Source organism: Microtus ochrogaster, chromosome 2 (assembly GCF_000317375.1).
Source record: "Microtus ochrogaster isolate Prairie Vole_2 chromosome 2, MicOch1.0, whole genome shotgun sequence".
NCBI lineage: Eukaryota > Metazoa > Chordata > Mammalia > Rodentia > Cricetidae > Microtus > Microtus ochrogaster.
In genome coordinates, this window is record NC_022010.1 from 60203327 (window position 1) to 60227902 (window position 24576).

At 41.3% G+C, this 24576-nt stretch overlaps 1 protein-coding gene across 1 annotated transcript in view; it reads right to left on the reverse strand.

Annotated features, from left to right (window-relative positions):
* Window positions 1-18474, reverse strand: part of Hhla2 (HERV-H LTR-associating 2) — an 83728-nt gene extending 65254 nt beyond the window's left edge. Inside the window, exon 1 of the mRNA XM_013352220.1 lies at window positions 18325-18474. The gene's annotated coding sequence lies outside the window, so the exon portion shown is untranslated. The remainder of the gene's footprint in view (window positions 1-18324) is intronic.
* Between the last annotated feature and the right edge of the window lie 6102 nt (window positions 18475-24576).

The following is a 24576-nucleotide window of genomic DNA, read 5'->3' on the forward strand; positions in this document are numbered from 1 at the left end:
CTGTGAGTAACTCTCTCTCTCTCTCTCTCTCTCTCTCTCTCTCTCTCTCTCTCTCTCTCTCTCACACACACACACACACACACATACACACACACATGAAAGAGAACCTGATTGTTCTGGTTAACTATAAAATGTAACCTGGAGTTGGAGAGATGACCCAGTGGTCAAGAGTACTTGTTGCTCTTACAGAGGACCTGAGTTCAGTTCCCGGTACCCACCTCTAACTCCAGCTCCAGGGCATCTGAAGGTGCATAAGGTGCACACAGGTGCTGGAGGCCTTGCCGCAGATGGGTTCAAGGACCTGGGATGGATGTGTGGAGTTCGTGCTAATAAAGGTTTGTGATCACCGGTGGTCATCCAAGCACGTAGGCCCAAGTAGCTTGAACCGTTTTATACAGTTTCAATGGTTTGCATGAACAGAGCAATTTTTACTTCCTACCTTTCTACGTCTTACGTTTCTTTTTTTTTTTTTTTAAAATGGTTACAATAATTATTAGCTTGTGTTCTGTCGTCTCTTTCCCTTCCCACCTCCCAATCTTCCCACGCGTAACCATTAACCTTTTGACCTACATCTCTAACGTCAGAAGCATAAGCAGTCTTGCAAGCTACAAAGGGAATTTTCTGACTAGGCGCACCCACAGGCAGAACAGTGTGTCCACTTGGCAGCACAAGTGGTTACAGCATCATGCAGGGTGGGAAAAAGTTTTGTCTCTTGTGGTTAATATTTTATCTATAGCTTTTGGTTGAGTCTGGGGTCTCATAGTTAACATTGTCTATTCCTTGTCCTTGTGTCCAACTCCCTTAATGTCCTAGGGTATCGGCATAGCTATTAGAAATGAAGGAACAGTGGGTTTCTGTGAGTCAGCTTCACTCTCTGTTCCCACTGATTCTGAATACCAACTAGTAAATAACATTTCTTTAAAGCTCTTATGGTTCATATCATTCTTCCCAGAACAGTTATGCAAATGTGTAATATTAAACTTCATGACTGTGGCTCACTCAGGCCAGCAGTAGGGCTAGCATGGTGAAAGCAAGGAGGACATGTAACACCCACGCTCGCAGGGTCATGCCCAGAATCATGCAGTGAATTATCCAAGTGGGTCAGGTACTCCAGGAGTTTTGCCACAGGGAAAGATGCTCATGCTATTCTCAGCCCTTGTTTCTTGAAGAAGTCACATGTCTCCCATCACATAGGCACATACGCATGCCAATGCATGGGCACATACATATACATACAATTAAAAATTAAAAAATCAGTTCAGACATCCTCTCCTCTGTTGCTTAGGGTCTCAGCTGGGTTCATCCCTGTGGGTTCTTGGGCATTTTTCTAGAGCCAGGTTTCTTGCTAACTCCATAACGGCTCCCTCAATCAAGATATCTCTTTCCTTGCTCTCATCTCTGTCCTTCCTCCATCTCGACTATCCCATTCCCTCAAGTTCTCCTCCTCCCACCTTTCCCCCCTCCCTCTGCCCTCCACCCCCATGCTCCCAAATTTTTGTCTGATTCCAATTTCCAGGTGGATCTATATGTGTTTTTTTTTGGGTTTACCTTATTTTACCCTGTAGTCAGACTGATAATTATCTCAAATATCACCATAGAACCTTCGTGCAACAACAGATGGGGAACAGAGGCAATGACCCACATCGGAGCACTGGACTGAACTCCCAAGATCCAGTTGAAGAGTGGAAGGATTGAGAGTATGAGCAAGGAATTCAAGACCATGAAAGGGTCATCCACTGAGACAGTTTGCTTCAGCTAATGGGAGCTCACCAACTCCAACTGGATTGGGGGTGAAAGAGCATGGGAACAACCAAGCCCCCCTGAAGGGGGTTGACAGCTGGGAAAGACTGGGGGGCCACTGATAGTGACACTGGGATGTGTCTCTACTTGCATATACCTCCTTCATGGGATCCTGTTCTCTTTGGATGTAAACCTTGCTCAATCTAGACATAGTAGGGAGGGCCTTGGACTTTCCACAGGGTGGGGTGCATGGCACTCCCTTAGGGTTGGAGGGGTGGGGGAAGGTCTGTGGAGGGAGAGGGAGTTTGGATTGGTATTTTTTTAAGTAATAAAAAGGGGAGAAAATTTAAAAAATCATGATAATGTGCTGGTTATAAAATGGCCACATTTGGTTGACTCTATTCTCGGTAAAATAGTTTCAAGGAGCATAACATGGCACCCACTTTTTAAAAATCAAATGTTGCTAGAGTTGAGTGAAAATAAAAAAAAAAAACTGCTTTACTGGATGACACTATTGTTTTTTGAGGCTTACTTCCCAATGCACTGTGAGTAAGATATAAGAAGGAATCTGGGATTAAGAAGCCCAGAAGAGGGAAAGTACTAAGAAAAAGCCTAGTGTCTTAATTTGGGTTACTGTCACTATGCTGGAACACTATGACCAAAGCAACTTTGGAAAAAAGGGGGTTTATTTGGCTTATACTTTCATACCACTGTTCTTTACTGAAGGAAATCAAGATAGGAACTCAAACAAGGCAATAACCAGGAGGCAGAAGCTAATGCAGAGGTCATGGAGTTGTGCTGCTTACTGCCTTGCTCCTCATGGCTTGCTCAATCTGCTTTTTTTTTTCTCTTTATTTTTCCCTTTTTCAGGACAGGGTTTCTCTATTGCTTTGGAGTCAGTCCTAGAACTAGCACTTGTAGACCAGGCTGGCCTTGAACTCACAGAGATCCACCTGACTCTGCCTCCCTAGTGCTGGGATTAAAAGCATGCACCACCACCACCACCACCACCACCACCACCACCACCACCACCAGGCTTCAACCTGTTTTCCTATAGAATCCAGGATCACCATCCCAGGGATGGCAAGATCCACAATGTGCTGCACCCTCCCCCATCAATCACTAAATAAGAAAATGCCCTACAAGCAGATCTTATGGAGGTGGTTTTTGTTGTTGAGGCTCCCTCCTCTCTGATGACTCTAGCTTGTAACAAGCCGAAATAAAACTAGCCAGTACACGTATGGTACCACAGGCAGTCAGTCAGTGGCCAGATAACTTTAAAGCCTTTACGCATGACACTTTGTGTCTGCGACCAAGAGCTGTTTTCTCAAGAGAAGATAAGGAAATATCTACAAGATGGAAAAGGTGAACCAAGAGGACCGGTGCTGACGAGGATGAAAAGGAGTCTAAATTCCAGGGGCATTGAGACAGATGACAGTTCAAGCTGACCTGAGGCCACTGGAGGAGTAAGGATCAGCACAGTTCACTTATTTCTTTTTTTAAAATATTTATTTTTATTTATTATGTATGCAATATTCTGTCTGTGTGTATGCCTGCAGGCCAGAAGAGGACACCAGACCCCCTTATAGATGGTTGTGAGCCACCATGTGTTTGCTGGGAATTGAACTCAGGATCTTTGGAAGAGCAGGCAATGCTCTTAACCTCTGAGCCATCTCTCCAGCCCCCAGTTTACTTATTTCTTAAAACGTATGCATTTACACATGCAGCATATGTGTGGGTGGGCAATAGGTGGCAGCATGAATAAAATGTTGCTATTGTTCTGCGTATAATAGGATTATGGCGTGATTTTGTCTGCTTCCTCATTTTTCTTGCCTCCTTGCTTTTACTTGTTTGTGATTTCTGGTTTTCTTCAATAAGCACAAATTGGCATAATATAAAGGAAAAGATATTGTAGGGAGGAGAGAAATGATATAGGTAATTGCTTGTTTCCAGAAATTCGAGTAAACATTAGCTAAGTAAAGTGTTTGTTTTCAACACGGCTTCCAACGTAATTGGCCAATTACGAAGGATTTTCTGGAGTGGGTCAATCCATCCTGCAACCCTTGGACCTGTTTTATGGTTAATTTATCTCGGTGGGCATGTTAAGGAGGCTTTAGACAAAGTGGAAGGTTCAGCTAGGATCTTTTCCACGGTCATGATAAGACCATCTAGATCCTCCCTCCAATGCCCTTTGACCAGGCTCATTTCTTCTTTATCATGAGGGTGAAGGAAAAATGTTGTCTGATAAAGGCTGCATTCAAGATTGGTTATGATACAACTTTATAATTGTTACTATGTGTGTACATGTACATATGTGTAAGTGGTCACACACATGCTGCAGCATGCTCACGGAGGGGAGAGAAGAACTTTCTCTCCTTCTATCATGGGTTCCTGGAATATAGGAATCAAACTCAGGTCATCGCTCTTGAACAGCAATCAATGTTAACAGAACCATCTCTCCAGTCCAAAGTTTCTGATTTCTTCTAGAAGCAATCTTCCGGCATCTTAAGGTATTTCTCTTACAGAATTGTACAGGCAAACATCTTAACGTGCACGAAATAACGAAGTGCCTATCCAGTGGCTGGGATATCAAGATATCCCCTCCCCACTGAATTCGCTCTTTCTCTTGTCAACCTAATTTCTAAAATGTATAGATGCAGCGAAATTCACCAATAACTGGCATGCAGACCCCTACTAAATGGCAACCAAGAACAGGCCTATTCATTACACTAATATCTCACTAAATGAATGAAACAGACAATCTGTTTGCAGTCTGCATCAGATTCTTGTGGAATTGATGGATTTGATCCTTATATTAGACCACTGGAAGTATATGGTCTACAACCAGCTACTGTCTTGTTATAAAGAAGGGTCCCACACCCATCCAGGCACATAGTATGGGAACAGAAAACAGGACTGGATTCAAGTTCTACTCATCCCACAAGCTCAGTGGACTGAGCATAGTTTTCATCCCAAAGCAGTTGTTCAGAGAAATTGTGGCTTGTGTGTTTTGAAAACCCTGCCTTAGTCAAAGGAGCAAAGTTTGCCACTAGATATTGCTTCAGCCGTCAGTTTGCACTAACTTCATGTCTCTGTTGAAGGCTTATTAGACCAAAGTTTCCTAGCTTTTAGATTTCCTAGATGTAGTAAACTTTAAAAAAAATGTTTGTGGGAATTGGCAAAAGGTTTTAAATTTTAGATGAAAAACAATGTAAGATTTAAACTATATAAATTACTAAGCACAGTAAGTCCAAAAGAAATCATGTTTTTCCTTTCAGGTAGTAAAAAGTATGTATACACTCACATGCTAACTTTGATCAAACGGAATCGGTCCTGGGGCATGGGTGGCCTGACTGAGCTGTCAGTGCTGGCCTCCGCAGGCCCCTCTCTGGCTCTCTCTGCAGGTACACTGGCTCAGTGTAGTGTCTCCCGTCCACCCAGCTGTTTCTCCTGCTTTCCTTAACCTGGCTGATGTCTGCCGTTTCTCAGGTGTCTGACTAGAGAGTCAGGGAAGCATTCAGAACTATTTCCACAAATCATATAAAAACAAAGTACAGCTGGTCAAGTGTCAGCAGGTGCAACACTTACCATGTCTGCTACTGTGAACTTCATGAGAAGGACATTTTCACCTGCATCGTTCTGCCTCCAAGGCAGTACAGGGCTATTTAGTATGTAAGTATCTGTAGAATAACGTTAACCAACATTCCAAGGACAATCTTTGCTGTGGGTTTCAAAGCAAGAGAAAGTGGTCTCTTCTTTTGAATAGTAAAGATCACACAAATTATTTCTTCCCTGGTCCTCTTCCCATACCCTTAGGTACATCACAAATACTATGTTGGCTTCCTTTCTCTGTTTACTCTTTCATCTCTTTTGTCCTTCTTATTGTTTTATCCTTTATTTGAAGCAGTTCAGATTGCTCCAAACCCTTTCCCCCAAAAGATGTGCTGTGTAAATAAATAAATACGAGCCTAATAATGTAATAGCTCACCTGTTCCGGAAATAAAATGCTGACATTTCAAATGCACCTTGTTGTAAAGGTTAGATGATTAAACGTATTCCTTTTCTGCTGCCTCAGATTATTCAAATAAACATCAACCCCTTGCAAACCACACAAACAGATCGGGCTTCTGAGAGCAGGTAGCTCTGAGGAACACATAGATATTTGAAATCAGGAGAAAGGAAAACACAGGTACAGCATTCCCGTTTGAAAACAAACAACTTTAAGAAAGCCACCAAGTCTATTTATGCATATTACCTGCCCTTTCAAAATACCAAGAAATCCAGCTGCCAACCACGTTGTTTTTCACAAATGTTGGCAAAGCACATGGTTGTTGCATCCTGAACCCGTGCAGATCTGCTGTTAGCCTTCTCAAAGCTTCGGGCTGGCTCTCTCGAGCTTTCTAATAACACTTAAAACTAGACCAAATCTCAATTAAGCTTCAAATTCCACATTATTTTCTAACAAAGAATACTTAACCCAAAACACACAGAGACTGATAATCTCTATTTGCCTTAATTCCTCCTCTAAGACATATCGCCTGTAGTATCTGATATTGCTTTGTTATCTAGAGGAAAGCTGAAAGGGGAAATTTCCCACCATACGATAAATCATCTGAATTTTGTCTAATAGCTCACCTGTCCAAACATGCCAGAATCCAACAAGCAGATACGAATCCTCTCAGCATCCTAGCCAGCATCACCCTCTCCCTCTCACATGCATGTTAAACCAAGTGCAGCAGGAGCTGAGAGACCTGCCCAGAGCCACACAGAAAGGGAGCCACAGTCCAGGCTGGGCACCCTCCTCTGCACCTACAGAAGAGAGGACCAACTGAAGGGTCCAGTGGCAAAGGAAAGGTTAATAGCTCTAAGAGAAATTAATACTAATGCTTTGGCACGTGCTTAAGCATTCTGTGTAGCAGGGGATCTTCTCTGTTATCATCATCTTTGAGTATTTTCCAGTTGCCAATGCCCTTGTCTCCAAAGGCACAGAGCACACCCAATCAGTATGCACGGTGCTTTCATGAAACAGCCAGTTTTCGGTGCTGAGCTGGAGGCTCTTCTGAGGGCAGGGAACACACCCCTGGCCCACACTTGATGAGCTATCTTGAATTTAATCTGATTCCACAGGGCAAGAGCTTCTGAGAAAAAGGCTTAATGCGAGCACAAAATCACCGTTTTTAACCCATCTGCAAAAATAAAGGCACTTGCTCTTCTGAAGAGCCAAGAAGAAGCTTTGGCACCGAGCCTGGCATCTCGCTTGGTAGGCACAACAGCTCTTGTATTCAGATGAGTTGAGAAAAATAATTCCAATTTGAACATCATTCTTATTAGATAGTGAGGGTACCTTGTCAGCCTTATTAGATAGCGGACAGCGAGGGTACCTTATCAGACTTATTGGATAGCAAGGGCCCCTTGTCAGTCTTATTGGATAGCAAGAGTACCTTGTAAGTCTTATCAGATAGTGATGGTACCTGAGCATTGCTGCCAGGTCAGGAGCAGGGGTTGTAGAATCGGAGCTGGCTGTGACTTTCAGCTTCAAAACTTACTAGAAGGCTGACAATACCATAATCTGTGATCTCTTACATGTGCAGTAATATGCATATTTACAGGGGTGACAGTTACCAGTACTGTTTTAAGCCTTATGATTCTTACACTGTCCACCTGCTGCCATGTGTCCCCTACCATTATGGACTCAGTCTCTGGAACTATAAACCAAAATACATTCTATAAGTTCCTTTTGGGCATGTTTTATCACTGCAACAGAAAAAACAAAAAACAAAACACCCTAAGGTATAAGGTACAGCAAGATCCGAAACAGGAGAAGCCAGCCTTGCTCTTTGACAACCTGCTCTACTGCTCCACGAGGAATGAATTGACTCATGCTGGACTTAGCCAGCTCCATAAAAGAGACATAACCCAATCACCTTCCATTGCCGATCACCTCGGAAGGTTCCTTGACCTTTCAAGGCCCCCCGCACTGGGGGGCAGGGGATCAAACATCTAGTAAGTGTAAAATGTCAAGGAGGGAAGCCTCAAGACATGGGATTGAAAGCCCTTTTGTTTCTCAGAGGACAACATAGGACCACGGATGTACATTAGTCCAGGTAGCAAGCGTAACATCATGGGAACACAGAATTCAGTTGGAGTTGATTGATGGCTACTTCTGGCCTCTTCCACTTCTTTCCTCCTTTAACTCTTTCCTCTGCATTGGATATTTTAAAGGCATAATTGCTAGTACTAGTGACATTGCCAACTTGTTAGTGTTATAGCACAAAGATAAAACCCAACCTGTGCTCACCCAGAGAAATCCATCAGAAGCAAGGCATACACTGCACCAAAGTGTGTCTAGACTTCAGCTGGGGACAATGGCACTCAGAAGAGCGAGTCTCGTTAAACAACCACCTTCTCTCCCTGTCTCAGAAATAATTGAGTTATGTAATACAAATTAAGTGGGGGTTGAAGGAAACCCAGCATAACCACCCGAGGAGCCATGATGAGAAGGGAATCCCTACGCACTCAGCCTCAACCCACACCAATAGATAAAAACAGGGGGAAAAGGCTCAGAGCTTAATTTCTATGTGCAGTCAGGCTTGACCCTGCACTAAGTCAGTTGTTTTTCCTAACCACTCTGTGTTTATTCTGTACCCTACATATGAAGGCAGACTACACTCAGGTGGTGTGAGCACACTGGACCCCACATGTACATGTACTTGACAGCCAACTCGTGTGCATGGCTTTAATCTACCTGTCCACTTCTTTCCTTGGCCACTTTGTAGCAACCAGTTCTGGGAAAGACTCCAGCCCACTGACCACAGCCTAAGGCACTCTGCCCGAGGGCAAGCCTTGACTGAGAGAGGTCAGAGGCAGGGAGAGAGAAAATCACAGCAGTTCTCTCAATTCTCCCCCAAGACATTTTCTACATCTCAGAATCAGGGAGAATGCTCTGTCCAGGAAAATGCTGGGAAGGAATGGGTGAGTGCCTCCTATCCCTCCTCCTCAAATACACTGTCTCAACAAACCTACCCTGGGTTGCACACAGTCATCGGCGGCGACTTTACCCATAGTGCCGCTCTGTTTAGCTGTTTCTGCTATTCCTGGCTTTACTCCCACTAAATTGCACGGTCCTATTTGCATCTCCACAAGACTACACATGCTAGCCTTTTTCCAGAAAAGGAGATGTATGATTCAACTCCGAGAATTCCTGGCTTCGTATCATTATCTTAGCATTTGGATTTCTAGTCTTGCATCAGACTTCATTTATAGTTGCCATCCGGGCATTTGCACTACTGAAAACTCCACACAGTGCCACACAGTGCCACCTTTCTGCCATAAAATTTAGCCTCTGTGCGCCTTCTAACTTTCGGTAAGAATATTATCTTCCTTATCCCTGGGATGCAAGAAACAACCTACAGGAGACAGTTTGTTTTGTCTCAGACTTTCAGGGAATTTTGTCTCATTGGCTGTGTTTCAGAGCATCATGGTGTTAGGAGGGTGTGACAGGTGAGCTTTCCCATAACAAGCATGACCAGAGAAAAGGGGAGGTGCCATGAAGAAGCCAAGACAAGGTTTTGTTTGGATCCTGGTGACCTACTTCCTCCAAGTAGGCTCTGCCTCCTCCCTTTCACAGCTTCCTATTCTATCACTGTGGGATTAATCCATCAATGGACCAATCCATTCACTATGTCAGAGCCTTCATGAACTGACCATCTGGGACAGTCTCACAGAAGCCCCCAGAGGTACACTTCACTAATAATCCCATGGACATCCCTTATACTATGTATCAATGTTAAACATCATAACAAGGCTCTTTTTCTCTTCAATTTTAAAACTCCAAACCTTCCACCGACTGTTCATTCCTCTGGATGTTCTGTTGCTGTTGCCTTCCCCATCGAATAACTGTTCAAACTGTTGGAAACTGATAATCCTAAATTCCATTTATGTATCTCGCCGAATTAGCAGATTTTTCTCTATCACCTTTATAAGCACACTGTAAACTCTGGTTTCCTTGCAGCAGAGGCATCACTAAGAAGGATGAACTTTCAAGAGTGAGTCATGAAGATATGAGGAAATAATGCAGAGAAATGGTCTAAGCCAAGTAGGCTCGGCTTGACTAAAATCTAGACTTTGACTAATAATAATCCAGGAAACCCTGAAAGCTGAATTGCACCACAGTCCTGCTTTGTCCTGCAGTAAGAGAATGCTTGCGCCTCTAAATATCAGTTCTTGGCTAAGGGTAACCCCTGGCCACATGGAATAGCTTCCCAGGCATCCCAGAACAAAGGACATCATAAGTCATTAGTAGCAAGAACCCACAGAGTTCGGGTCCACCAGGCAGATTTGTGTAGAACATGGCAGGGACTGCTGCTCTTGCTGACACCTGCTTGGTGATATTGCAGCAGTAACAGGGTCAGGCTAGGAGACAGCCACAACCATGGGTGAACTTTGCTTTCTTTATTTTATGTTTTTCATAAGAGAGTGAATAAAATTGTCTGGTCATTATCAATAATGAGAAGCTGCTACAGGCCTAGATGGGCAACCGAGGAAGTTGGTAGAAACAGATAGGGCCTTCTTTGTGAAAGCAAGGAGGAGGGACAGAGGAAAGACAGCCTCTATTGGGACCCCTCAGCAAGCAAAAGCGGGGAGAAATTGTCTGGCTGTGCCTCCCATTGGCTGATGCCTCCTATTTCTATAGATGTCATAGAGAGAGGGAGCCTGGAAAATGGGACTCTTTGTGATTGACAGCAGCGTAAAGGAGAGCAGAAAGAACAAGTGTCAATTGGTGGCACTAATACCACTCCTTTGTTACATACGGGCGCTTCTGCTCACACCAAGCCAATTGTGTGCTCACCCAGCAACTGGGTGACATCCATTTTTTTTCTGCCATTCTCTAGAATTAACCAGTTTGGGGACATCTATATCTCTATAGATTAAAATAGAAGTAATCACATTTATGTCACGTCCCACTTATTGCAATCAAATTCTATGTGCCATGTGTTGTTTCTCTGGCTCAGATCCTAGCTTCCAAACTGTGCAAAAGACCAATCTTGAAAACTCCACTCCTGCTGATGCCCATTCCCAGCCCCAAATTAGAACGAGCAAAGAAATTAGAAAGAGTTAGAGCTTTTGAAAGTGACATCAAGGACAGAGGAGACAGGGAAAGGACACGATGACATTAGCCAGTTGACATAGCCAATAGTCTATAGGGTCAGGCCAGGAAAGAGCAACAACCATAGGATGCCTCGTTCTTTTTGTAATTTTGGCACAAGCTGACTTCACAGGGTACTTCCTTCACTTGGATTCCTACTGTCTCCCACACATATCTAAGTAAGTTATACTTAATGTCTGATGTTACTTGACATTTCCACAATCCTAACCATCACTTCCAACATTTCACCAGGCACTGAATAGCATAACTGAGCATGGGTCACAGGTCCACGTTTAGCGGACACATGTACATATGTCCTTAATTATTATTTTTCACACTAGAACAGTACTTGGATTACCCAAGAGACAATTAAGACAAAGACCACCCCAAGGGATGTAACTAAGTGATTAGAGGCTTGCTAGAAAAGGGAGAAAAGACAAAGGCTTTCAGGTGTTGCTTTCTGTCACTTGTGAATTACACAGCTGGGGTAGGGGGAGAAACAACAATGGATTTGCTATGAGTGGAATAATTTCTCAACTCTACAAGTACCATGCAAAGACATTAGCCCATTTCTACTTGGTAAAGCAAAGGAAAGCAATTGAATTCTGCCAGCATTCTTGACTCGGTATACATGCCTTTAATCCCTTCACTTGGGAGGCAGAGGCAGGTGGATCTCTGTGAGTTCGAGGCCAGCCTGGTCTGCAAGAGCTAGTTCCAGGACAGGAACCAAAAGCTACGGAGAAACCCTGTCTCGAAAAATCAAAAAAAAAAAAATAACTTGAAAAAGTCTGTAAGTTATAACCATCTACCAAACCTCTAGTTCATTTTGGTGACAAGCAAAAGCTTATGCAGTAAATAGCATTTTTCCATAGGTGTGTTAGCACACAGTTACTGTAACTTTATTTGGGCTGGCAGTGATGGCTGAATACTCCTGCTAAATGTTGCATTTAAAAAGTTTCAGTTCTCAAGGAATTTATACTCTTGAGAAAATGACATAGAGTGAAATGTAATATCAAGTACTTACATCTTCCCTACACCCTCATTCTAAATGGCCTCTCAAGCTGTCAAATCAATCTTGAGATGCACCATAAGGGCATCCAGTTCTATATTTGCTGAGATGAGAAATCAAATCCACAATCATAACAAACAAGCAAATTCATCCTTGCTGCCAATATGCACGGAGGATGCAGTTCGTTTTCAGTGATTAACAACTTTTGAGAATCAGAATCCAGATCATTATACTAGAAAAATTTCCCTTGAAAATCCAAATGAATTACTCTGACTTGCCAAGAATTTTTTAAAAATCAACAATTAAGCCAGCTGATTTTTCTAGTAAGAACAATACATCATTAATGTCAACAGAGTATGATTGATGAAAATAACACAAGCCCGTTAACAGTCTTTTGATGAATTTTGCATTTTAAGGTATTTTACCCCTGAAGGCAATTTATAAACTGTGTAACTGCTTTTCTTCAGTGTAAGGTCTATTTTTCTTATAAATATCAAAACCCGGGATAAAATATTTCCTTCCAGCTTAGCTAGACTTTTTCTGGGAAAATACACTTTCTCAGGCTGAGGTAGATGCTCTTGGCTGAGAAGGCACATTTGGGGAGCTGCGAAGAAGGGAAAGTGAGACAGTGCTAAATTTTTGAGAAGTGAAACAATGCCCAAAGGGTACAGCTCTCAACCTCAGAGTCCGTAATGGCCAAGGCTGCAAATTTGAATCAGCAAAATAAGTCACAATGTTGGGTTTTCTGACACAAGTACATGGTGCAACTAATTGTTTCTCTTACTAAATAATTCCAGAGAATACCTCTGCACCCAAATTCCTTATGACAAGTGAAGTTCAGCGCCCATTCTTGAATCTAGACTGGACTTGGTGCCTCCTAATGACCAGAGTACTCAAGGGAGGAGATCATCATTTCAGTGGGAAAGCCTGACAAACTGCTTTGCACAAGCAAGCAGGTTAACACTATCCATGACAAGTCATGATGCAATCTTGCACCACGCTACCCATGATGCTAGGTGTACCACATTCACAATGGTCGGTATATCACACCTGTAGGTAATATGCAACAAACTTACAGCCTCATTCTAACCACAAGAAAAGTATAAATCAGAGCTACAATTTACTTAACCCCCCACTCTGTCAAAATCATGGAAAACAAAGCAAAACTAAGAATGTACAGCTTAGAGAAAACTGGAGAGACAGATCTGCTAAGTCTGTTGAGGTGTTCTGATTGGGTCTTATGGGGAAAACTGATGACATTCAGATAAAATTGATAGCATCCATAACAGTACTGTCCCATTGCTAATTTCTTAAATTTTTAGAATGCAACATGAGTATTAGATGCTAAGCATTGAGGGACCTGGGGAAAAGTAAATAAAACTGTAATGTGTTCTTATTCTTATCCTTGGTGTCAGATTGGAAACTATTCAAGAGCTCTGAATTAAAATTTTAAAATATAAATACAGAATATGGTGACAGATGCCGAAGGCAGCAAGTGGTTCACCGGTCACTTATTCTACAGTCTGACAAAGGACCTTCTTTCAATGGATGTCCAAAATAACCAAGTTGTGTCTTTCAAGGAAGGTCAAAGAAAGGTTAGTATTAGAGAGATTTATAAATGTGATTTGCCACCTTGAATGCAAATCTCATGAGCCTCTTTAGATTGCTTTGTCTTAACTGTTTTATTAACTTCCTGGCAATTGTGAGATGCTTGTTCGTCATTTGAACTGAATGCCAGGCCATTTTCTCTGAACATCACTTCAGAGCTAAGCCAGCTAACCACACACCTGCAGAGCCTGGCTCTTCCTCATATTTCTGGAGTAAAATGAAACACTTTACTGCAGGGCCTGGGCCGGCTGTGGTATCCTGAACTGTCATCAAAGGGACTAGATGATGAAGTTTGGATATATAGGATGGTTTTCCTCTGTGTACTAAATCTGTGAATATATGTGTATATGGGTGTGTGCGCACACATTAGTTGGTGTGAATTTGGGCATACCTGTGGCAGTCAAAGGAGAACATTGGATATCTGTCTTTGCTGCTCAGGTAGGGTCTCTCTGCTATTTTTCTACTTTGTATTTCAGGCTAACCAGCCTACCAGCTCCTGGACATTCTCCTCTCTCTCTCTCTCTCTGGTCTCCCATAAGACTATAAGAATTATGGATACTAGAACTGTCTCTGGTTTTCTTTTATACAAGTTCTGGGTCTAAGAACAACATCGCATGCTGGCACAGCAAGTACTTTTATTCATTGACCCATCTTCCCACCAAGTGTGTGTTAAATCTTTAGGGGAAGGAAACAATAGATCTGGCAGATGAATGCCATCTCTGCCTTGCATCCCTCATTCTCATGGAGAACTCTGAGACACACCCCTTAATTCTCCTCTCCAAGACACAGCTGTAGAAGTGTCCATCATGCTGAGCCAATGGACCTGTCTGCCACCAAAGTTCTCAGTCTCCTTTCCATTGCTCATGAAGCAGCCAAAACGGAAACCCGTTTCTCACAGAGCCACCCACCCGCCTCACCTCCATCTCCTCACTGCATCAGGTTGTCACCTTCAACGTGAAAGATCAATATTTTAATCCTTGCCCCAGATTCAGTTTTGAGAAAACACGGGCTTATAATTGACTAGCTTAGAATTGAAAATGAACCATCTGAATATGCTCAGAAAAACTAACAATTTGCAAAAACAATTAACTTGACCTCGTTATATAAATAAAACACATTTTAATGTGATTTTAATGTTAAGTCTTCAAAAATTTCAACAAAGTCCCATATCGGGAATGAGTCGAAATGCTATAGGTCAAGGATATAGAATCAGACACGAGTCCTAGTTGCACAGCAAACACAACAACCCTTTGGAGTAATCAAGAACAAATGGCTGGGGCCGAGCTGTTCTGTGGCAGTATAGTACTTGTCTAACACAGGGAGGCCCTAAATTCTATCTCATGAATCTGGTAGGGACTGGAGGAACAGGGAGACCCACGGTGCACATAAAAGTCAGGCACACATATACACAAATAAAAATTTAAAAAAAAATAAGATAAATTAAAACAAAAATCACCAACAAGTCTGTGGGCAGAGTTAAGGGAAAGCAGCATAAATGGAGCTCCACACCCACAGGCAGAGACAGGAAGGAGCCAACTAGGCCAATTGAGGCTGAAAAGGGGATTTACCAAATTCAGAAGTCATGCAAGGTTATAGGATGGGGCTCTAGGAACTTTCACCAATGCCCAGACTCAATAGGCTTGTGATTTGTTGACTAGTCTTGGAAGTCCTTCCTAGTCCATGATAGTGAGTTAACTCAGATCCTGCAATATTTAAGCCCATATCTGAAGATAGGAACTTTGTGAGCAGGGAGAAGATAAGGTTGAGGGAAGATCATCCTGGTCTGGGCCCTAAATCCCAGTGAGAGGCAGAGAAGGACACATAGACGCACAGTAAGAACGGTCACGAGACAAGACGGAGGCTGGAACTAGAATCACACTGCCACAACCAAAAAAGCTCATGCCACACCAGAACCAGGAAGCGGCAAGCACAGATTCTCCTCTGGAGTGTGTGGCCCCTGAACCCAAGATTTCAGACATCAGGGCTTCAGAACTGTAAAAACAGTGTTTTCATAATTCTAAGCCATCACATATGTGGGGCCCCTAGGAACCTAATCCAGTAACTGAGTTTAAAGAGAAATATTTGTTTGTTTTATTTTTTTTCTCGCTTTTTAAAGTCTGGGATAACTGAACACAAGAGGTATCATTAACTGTGGAGCCGACTCTACAGTTGAAGTAGCGCTTACACTACTATACCTCAACTGTGGGAAATCAGACAAAGTCCCAAAAAGTCACCTCAGACACACAAAAACCCAATGAAATGGTCTAAGCACGTGAATGTGATTTTTAGTTCACACAAAAAAATTCAGCCAAGTTATCTAGCAAAAAAAACCACACACTATTTAATATCCATCCCAGCAAATAATACAGGCTAAGAAGTAGTTAGCCCTTAGTGAGTCACGTCATGTAAGATGACAGCAGTTACAACTATCATTATGAGTTATAAGGTCTCAAATGTAGTGCCAAAACCAATTAAGCATGAGGCTGCCACATGTATACTATATTGAACTAATTTGACTATTCTGAGTAAAATAAACATCACATTAAATATGTTACAGATAACCAAAGGCCATAGATGGACTAGACATTAGGAATAGCATAATTGGAAAGTAATGGGCAGAATATACACAGGACTATGCAAAAACTAAAGACAAGCTGAACAAAATAGGAAGATGAGAGAGGATTGAAGAGCCAAGGAAAGAGGCATTTCAGTGGCAGTAAGTATACAACTTGTAAAGCCCAGAAGACAACCCTTTGGAAATCATTCTTGAAATAGAGGAAGTGTTGAGCTGGCCTGCTGAATTCAAATGACTGGCATCCATGAGGTTACTCCTGAGGACACAAATGGTGCAGCCTGAAGTAAAAAAAGCAGCCAAATGGAGCAGATGATGCAAGAATAAAATAAAGATAGTCCTTAAAGTGAGAATAGAGTGGAATCCTTTTGCCCAAAATAATTTTACAGGAAGTCCACCTTCAGGTGAAAGTCGATCTAGCATATTCATTGCTAGAGCATACAGTAATGAGACATTTGAACACCAGATAAAAGAAAAAGGGAGAAAGGAGGGGAATAATATTTGGTTTCCACACAGAAGATAGTGGTATTTGCTGATTCGTTGACTATTATCCCAAGCTGTTTTCATGAAGGGAGCAAGCACCAGTTAGAAAATGCAGGAACTGTTTGCGAAGTAAGTTCATTGCATCTTTTGCCTTTATTGCCCCAGGTGAACAATATCTTTAATGAGGTCTAAAAGAAAGAAAAAGAAAGAGAAAAGAAAAAGAAGGAAAGGAAGGAAGGAAGGAAGGAAGGAAGGAAGGAAGGAAGGAAGGAAAAAGGAAAGAGAGGAAGGAAGAAAATCAGTTTCCGCCTTTGAAAATTCTGTGTGACAAGAAAATACAGAGGACTTTACTGTGACTTAAACTGAGGACACAGAACAGAACATTGAAAAGCATTGGAATTCAAAGGCAAGACAAACGGACGGCAGAGAAGAGCTTCTCACTTCCCTCAAAAACAGCGAATGGCGTTTGGTTGTCAGAACCCAGGACTCCTCACCAGTAACCTGAACAAATCAAAGTAAAGTTGGCAAGGGAAGAAGTAGGGAGATCTGTCAGATACTTAATGAAGTGTCTGCCTCTGCCAGCCTTCTATCAGTAAAACAGCAGGAGTGAGGCTCAATTCAGAACGGGAAATAGTTACAGGTTTCTAGTTACCCTAGGGTGACATTTGCGGATCAGCTGTCAGATAAATAATTAACCGTATTCAAACAGGAAAGCAAAGTGAGTTGAGAAAACTTCCCCCTTCGATTTCAAATTACCACATAGGGTCAGATTACTAGACCATCATATCAATATTCATTTCCCAACTAGAAAAATCAGCTAAACTCGGTAAGTGTATAATCTTGTATGAGACAATAATGAGCAACCAGGCAAAAACCAAAGCTCAGCCAGTGAGGTGTCTTATTTCCTCACTTCCTTTTACAGAGTAGGCAGAGAAGAACCAGAAGAAGTAAGTTTCATGCCAAGGACTTTCGTTCGGTGTTTGACGCTTAGTTTTTGCAACACTAAAGCAGAAGTGTAACACCCAGGACCTGTTCAGTGGTCTGAGCAACAGTTTCTAGGAAATGAAGAGATTCAGTTTCACCCTATCAGATTCCAGCAACATACATCAATATATATCTACTGCTATTTTTCCTATTACCCAAGGTCCCAAACAATAAAGTGATAATAAGTATTAAATCCTAATTTTAAAATTATTTCTCTACACATTAAAAATAAAATCAATTTAGTGACTTTTCCTTGAGGTAGCAGAAATGTACAAAAAATGATTTTGTAAAAAATCACCCGATGATTTCATTTCCATATTCTTCCCCATCATTTCCATATTCTTCCCCATCTCCTCCAGACATCACAGGAGTGAAGTTTGCCACGTTAGGGTAACTAACAAGCCCAGTATTGTAACTAGGTAAGTACAGACTGCACCTACTGAAATCAAACATCCTCAAACACTTTAAGCAAGCATTATCCAGCCCCTCCTTCTGTGTCTTGTCAGAACATTAAGACGTCTCGTTTTTCTTAATTTCTTCTATTTAAAATACATAGCAGCATCCACCAGCCAACTTTTTATTATTTGTTTTATGCATGTATACTATATATGTATATATATGTACATATATATTCATACATATTTATACTCAATTGATTTGAAAGATTAATCACACTTTTCCCTAACATAAAAGTAATGTGTCAAGTAAAAACACTAGATATTTGATTCAATCACGTCGGACTTTAAGATATAGATATAAACATTATAGAAAAAAAAACCTTACCTTCGTTAGAACTCCATACCATCTAGCCAAATACTAGGCAACCCATGGGGGTAACACTGAATGCAGAACTGGCAAGAAGGAGTGAGGAATGGAATGTGTTACTCGGAGAAAAGTAGAAAGCCAAGAGTTCTTTTCTTAGAGCCCCTCCCTAACTTTGACTCCAAAGTTCATACACCCATGCTGACTTTGCAGGGAGTAAAGGGCACAGCTATATAAACAACCAGAAGATTTCACTCTGCAACAGCATCAGAATGACAAAACTTCCGGAGGCAGGCTGCTTTGTCATCTTCATGCCCACTGCAAAACTGACTAGCTTGCTGCAGAGTAGTAAAGAAGCATGCTTGCCACTTGACAGTTCTTTGTAAAGAAACCACAGTCTACAGCAAATCATTCACACCTATCATCTTTATTGCTGTCCTGGTTGCTACATAAGCTTAGCAAACAGAATCAAAGCAAAGCCTTATCTACAAAAAAAAAAAAAAAAAAAAAAAAAAAAACTCTCCACACTCTGTGGAGGACTTAGCACTGTTTCCTTTATGCAGTGGTTCTCAAGCTTCCTAATGCTGCAAACCTTTAATACAGTTCCTCATGTTGTGGCAACCTCCAATCATAAACATTTCATGCTACTTTGTAATTGCAATTTTGCTGTTGTCATGAATCGTAATCTGATATGCTACCACCAAAGGGATCGCAACCCTTACACGTTGAGAACCATTGCTCTACACTATAGCACCAGTGATGGTTATAATTCCCTTCCCCTCTCTCTTAGTCTCTCTCTCTCTAAAGTCACATGTATACATCTCCACAGTAGATATGATTATCCACGCTCATCAGTCACTCCTCTTTCCTCAGCAGCTTGCACTGGGTTGTGGCTCTTACCAGGTACTGGTACATAGTGGATGGTCAATACTTGCTTCTTGAATACACAGGGGGAAAGTCGCAAAAGCTACAAAGTGAGCAGGAAAAAGTATGAGGACAAGCGCCAGGAGTCTTCTATCTGCGCCAGGCCTTAGATCAGCACGGGATTTTCTCTTTCTCATGGGACTTTGTCTTTGTGCATCGCTCACTACACTCTTTACCCACCTGGGAGAAGACAGGTGCATTTGGGCACTTGTCCCCTCTTCTTTCCCAGCTCTCCCTTACAACTCTGTCCTGGGGTCACCTGTCCTAAGACTTCCACTGCCAACTGAAAACTGACTGAGACATACTGAATCCCCGTTGTTACCCACTGCAACTTTTATCATTCTTTAGTAAGATTTATTATGACACAAGATCAAACTGAGACGTCCTTGAAGGATGCAGATAATCCTAGCTTCCAATTCTGAATCCCTGAGAGCCACGTAGCTCCTGACATGTCACGGCAACTCACATGTTAGTTTAGGGAAATAACTAAGATCCTAAAGTATTAAAGTGTAGGCTCAGGGGACACAGACTTTCATAGAATCTCAAAATAGAAAGCCTAGACATTCTTTGAAGATGTCTGAAGTTTTAGAATGAAATGGTGCATGCATCCAGAGATATTTGGTGAGCAGAGACTGTTCACACTGAGGGTAACTATAGAGCTAAGGTTTTAAACACTACCAATGACTGAAAGATAAGTCAAGAGGGATGTCACTGGTACCACACATCCATGTCAATGTTGAAGACTAGGTAGGTTAGCACCTTCAGGGTTTGTAATTTTCCCCTGTGAGGTGTTTGCCTCAACCACCCCAGGAAAAAGGTACCTAAAAGGAAGTAGGAAGGACCATTAGGAAGCTCCCTAAGGGAAGTCTGTAGGGCCACAGCTTGCATAAGTTCAGCTGTTCCTCACTGAATGTATGTAATCATTTCAAACACCAGTTTGAGTTCTTTTCTGCAAAGTGGCTTCTTAATCCCTTCAAGAAGTGCCATATGGAATACGGTTAACTGTGATTATATCTATAATGCATACCCACCTTTATCTGTACTCCAGAGGAAATTTTATAGTAACATTGGTGTTTAACCTTCATTAAATATGCAAAATAGTGAAAGAATTAAAGCATAACTGTCTTACAATTTAAGGAGGAAAGGAGAGCCACTGGTTGATATCATAGAGATCAAAAAAGGCTAAAATTAATAATGTAACTGGAGTCTTTCCATTGTCATAGCACTGCAGAAGAAAGTGAACTTGAAGTTTAAAGCTGAGAAGCAGAGGCATGACTAAAATGTACATCTTCAGTAGGTTTGAGGTAGAGCAGGCATTAGATACTCTTTGTATATTAGTCCCTAAAGGGTGTATATCAATTGATATTAATTCTAGCAAGAAACACTCCTCCAACATTCCAATAAATGAAAAACTTACATGTTGGAGTTACACGTTTTCCCCCCAAATGCTAAATGCAACGCTGTTATCACTTATGTGTGCCCTGTGCTCTGGTCCATTGCTGTTTTAGAACCATCGCATGAAGTCAGGGATTCCTGTGACCTTCTCCATGCTTCCTCTGATCTCGTCCCCATTTGCTGGCTATGCCTAAATTCTACAATATCCTCAGAAACTGTCAAGTTTCTAGTGGGCTTTCTGCCAAAGAGTTTCACGGTGCTCTTTTGAAATCACTGTGGTGAACAGGCAGGGAAGGGGAACCTCCTTTCTCTTTTAGGGTAAAAGACTGAGTGGGCATGGTATTTATATTGAACAATTGTTAGTATTGGGAGTTCTGTTAGATATGTTTATGTTTCTGTCACATCCCCTCAATCCAAGTGTTCGCTGTGCACGTTTTTGAGTCAACTATCTTCACACGAATTCTTGGTATCTTATCTCAGCTGTAAAATGGGATTGTCCTGCTTGTTGTCCCATACGCTCTTTACTTCCTAGTATGACTCCTGAAAACTATATCACTGATATTTTCTGCTGTTAATGTTAGTCAACTGGGGGATCAGGCTGCCCCATGTCTGTGTTTCTACTCAATAATCTTCAAGGGTGTTCTACATGACTTCCCACCAGGAACAGGTCCCTGATGCCCATCGAACAACCAATTCAGCAATGTACCCTAAGATTAGGTCCCCCTTTACCCGATCTTACTCCTTTCAGGATCTTGTCCTCTATTCCCTGGGACTTGAAAGATGTATTCTGGCCATGTTTCTTGGTGTCCCAATGTAGAAAATAGGATAGAAACATATCCGTTCGATTATCGGGTCCATTCTTCTTATTACCCTAACAACCACCAAACCTAAAAGTCGATACTCATTATAACCATTTCCAGTCTCAGACGAAGCTATAAGATTTAATATTTGAATAGAAAGCATTTAATCTCTTTATGTCCTGCATGCTTTGCATATATTAGGTGCCTAACAATAGAAAACTGTGGTTACCTCAAAGTGAGGGTTGCTTCAGAAGAAAAATTCATATGTAAAAGTAGCGCCCGTCTGTAGACAGCTCAAGAGAACTGAAAGAGCTATCTTTACCCAGTGACATTTTAGTCTGTAACGCTTCCTAGCAGGCTTCTTTTCATCCTGAGTTTTCTAATAAGAAGTCAGACTTTAATTCTCATGGCTTCTTATTTTAGATGTGCAGATGGCTTATTTTAAGCAGTCTCACTGAGCAGAAAAAAACAGAAAAATATCTTTATAGATCTAAGGTTTATAATAGAAATTGCATCAATATTTACAGCTGTAACTACATGTATATGTGTGTATGTGTTGTGATTTGCCCTTTAAGGATTTATTGGTGGGACATGGGCATTCATACCTGTTTGTTTCTTGTATAAGAAGGATATTGAAAAAAATAAATGAAGCCTCTCAGGTGAAGTATTATATTGATAGCGGCATACTGTAGAGCATAGTACCAAGAAAAACAAATTGCTGTTCTTGAGTCAGAAAGGATAAATTTTCACATAAGTAATAACCCCAAAGGGATTCTCTATTCACTATGCTGGCTATCAGATTAGTTGGACATACTACTTCTGAGACAAGAGTCTCTAGGGGTCACTTTACATATTTGATGAAGAAATATCAAGGCATGAAAACATTGGTGTGTTTCTTCATAACATACTGAGAGATATTATATGAAGTCATAAGTTGAAGAAAGGAATTGGTCTTCCAGGTCTTAGCTATATTGACTAAAGTGTCACTCTAAGACACCAATTTGTGTTTATTCTGTTTCCTAAATAACATATATCCGGTCTATGTAGAGTAGCCAGCAAGTTCATTTCTTTCAAAGCAATCTTAAAATAGAGACCCTCTATCAGTAATTATTCCATGAAATGGGCACTAGAATTGCCCAAATGATTAATAAATTGATACAAAAGGAACTTGGCAAGAATATGCAATTGTCATTTTAGAGTTGACTGACTATAGTTTCTTGTAGTTTGATTTCATTTTACCAGAGCATAAAAGTAATATCAATTTATCTTACTTGAAAAATACACACAACACACACACACACAAACACACACACACACCACGTAAAACTTGTAATTGCTTTTAACTCTTCAGGAAAACTCTATTCTGGAATTTTGTCTGTGTGTTTGTTTGACAGTCCTAGGAACAGTACCCAGTCTCTTGGGTTTTACCATTGAGCTCCATCTCCAGGTCTCTTTTTACTTTAATAAAAGGTTTCACTAAGTTTTTAAGGCTGGCCTTGATTTACTCAGTAGTCCAGGCAGTTCTTGAACCTGTGATCCTCTTTCTTCACTTTATGAAATAGCTGGAGTTACAGACCTTCACTACAGGGTCCATCCATACGTGCTTTAAAAAAGAACTTGCGCCTATATCTCTTTTCTCCCTAGCTGTCCAGGTATCTTCAGTCATCATAAACGATGCAGTAGTTTTGAGGTACACAATTTTATGACCAACCAACTACCTCACAGGAAACCAATGATTGTTGATGGCCTTTACCACAGGAAGGCAATGATTTTGAAGACAGTAATTTTAGGAAAATTAGCCAAAATGTGTAAGACCATCCCAGAGTTCATCTTTCGATTTGGATTCAGAACTCCTTTTGGTAATGGCAAGATGATAAATAGCCTTCGATGTTATTTAGGATTGGGCTGCTTGGATTGCACAAAGAAAAATGAACCCAAGAACTGACTTACAAGGTTTAGCTTGCGTGAGAGGAAAGCCCTTTGAGAAAACAGCGGGAAGAGTGCACAGGCCAGCATGGTACTAACAATAAGCAGAAATAAAGATTTTGTGATGGCTTTCTTCACAGTAACTGTGCAAAGCAACTCATGAGAGGATTGATAAACTACACAAGCATGTTTTAAAATTGACCTCAGGCTGGATAGCTAGCTCAGTGTATAAAGTGCCAATCTCACAAGCATAAGGTTCTATGTTGGATGGCCAGAATCTGTGTAAAAAAGCTTGGGTGGTTGCAACAGTATATATGTTTGTGTTGCTACTGTTAAGGAGGCAGGGCACACAGGTCCCCAGAGCTTCTTGGTCATCCAGTTTGGCCAAAGCAGTGAATTCCAGGACCGTGAAAGGCCCATTTCCAGAACTGGTAGTCAGCACCTAGATAATAACATCTAAGGTTGATCTCTGGCTTCAATACATACTGGTTCATTCACACACACACACACACACACACACACACACACACACAGCCTTTGAATCTCCATGCAATTTGCTAGAAAATGAAATATTTTTATTTCTGTAAGTCTATTCCTGGGCTGATTTCATATTCCATTACAATATAAGTTCTCACAGTTATCATGACTTTCTGTAGTCCCCAACATTATTATCAAAATTTAATTGCTGTTTTCATGAACACTGTGGCAAAGGCAAAGTGGTGATAGTACTCTCATAGGTTTGATTAAAATCCTACATGCCGAATTGTCACTAGTCACTAGCAATACATATTCAGGAAAGATCCAGGCATTCACAAGAGAGACAGAGACAGTAACCAAATTGTAGACAGTACAATGGCCTTGGCTGCCAGGCAGCTTTAAATGGGTGCACATGAACAATAGGAATCAACCAGATCCAGGAGGATCAACAGTGGAAAAAATCTCTTTCAAACTGAAATTAAGTCTAAGGTGTCAAGTAGTGGTAGACAGGGTGGACTTTATTGGATATGCATTATGAAATCTTCCTTCTGGGGGAAATTACATACTTGCTCTGGAAACAGGGCAATTATGTGAAATGTTAATGAATACTTTCACACAAAAGAAGTGTCAAAATAGCAAAGTAGGATTGGATTTTATGAAGAGGTTAATTTCTCAAGGCAGCAAAATATTCACAATGTCACAATTACCTCTGAAACTCCTTATGAAAATCTCTTCCTCCATAATGACCAGA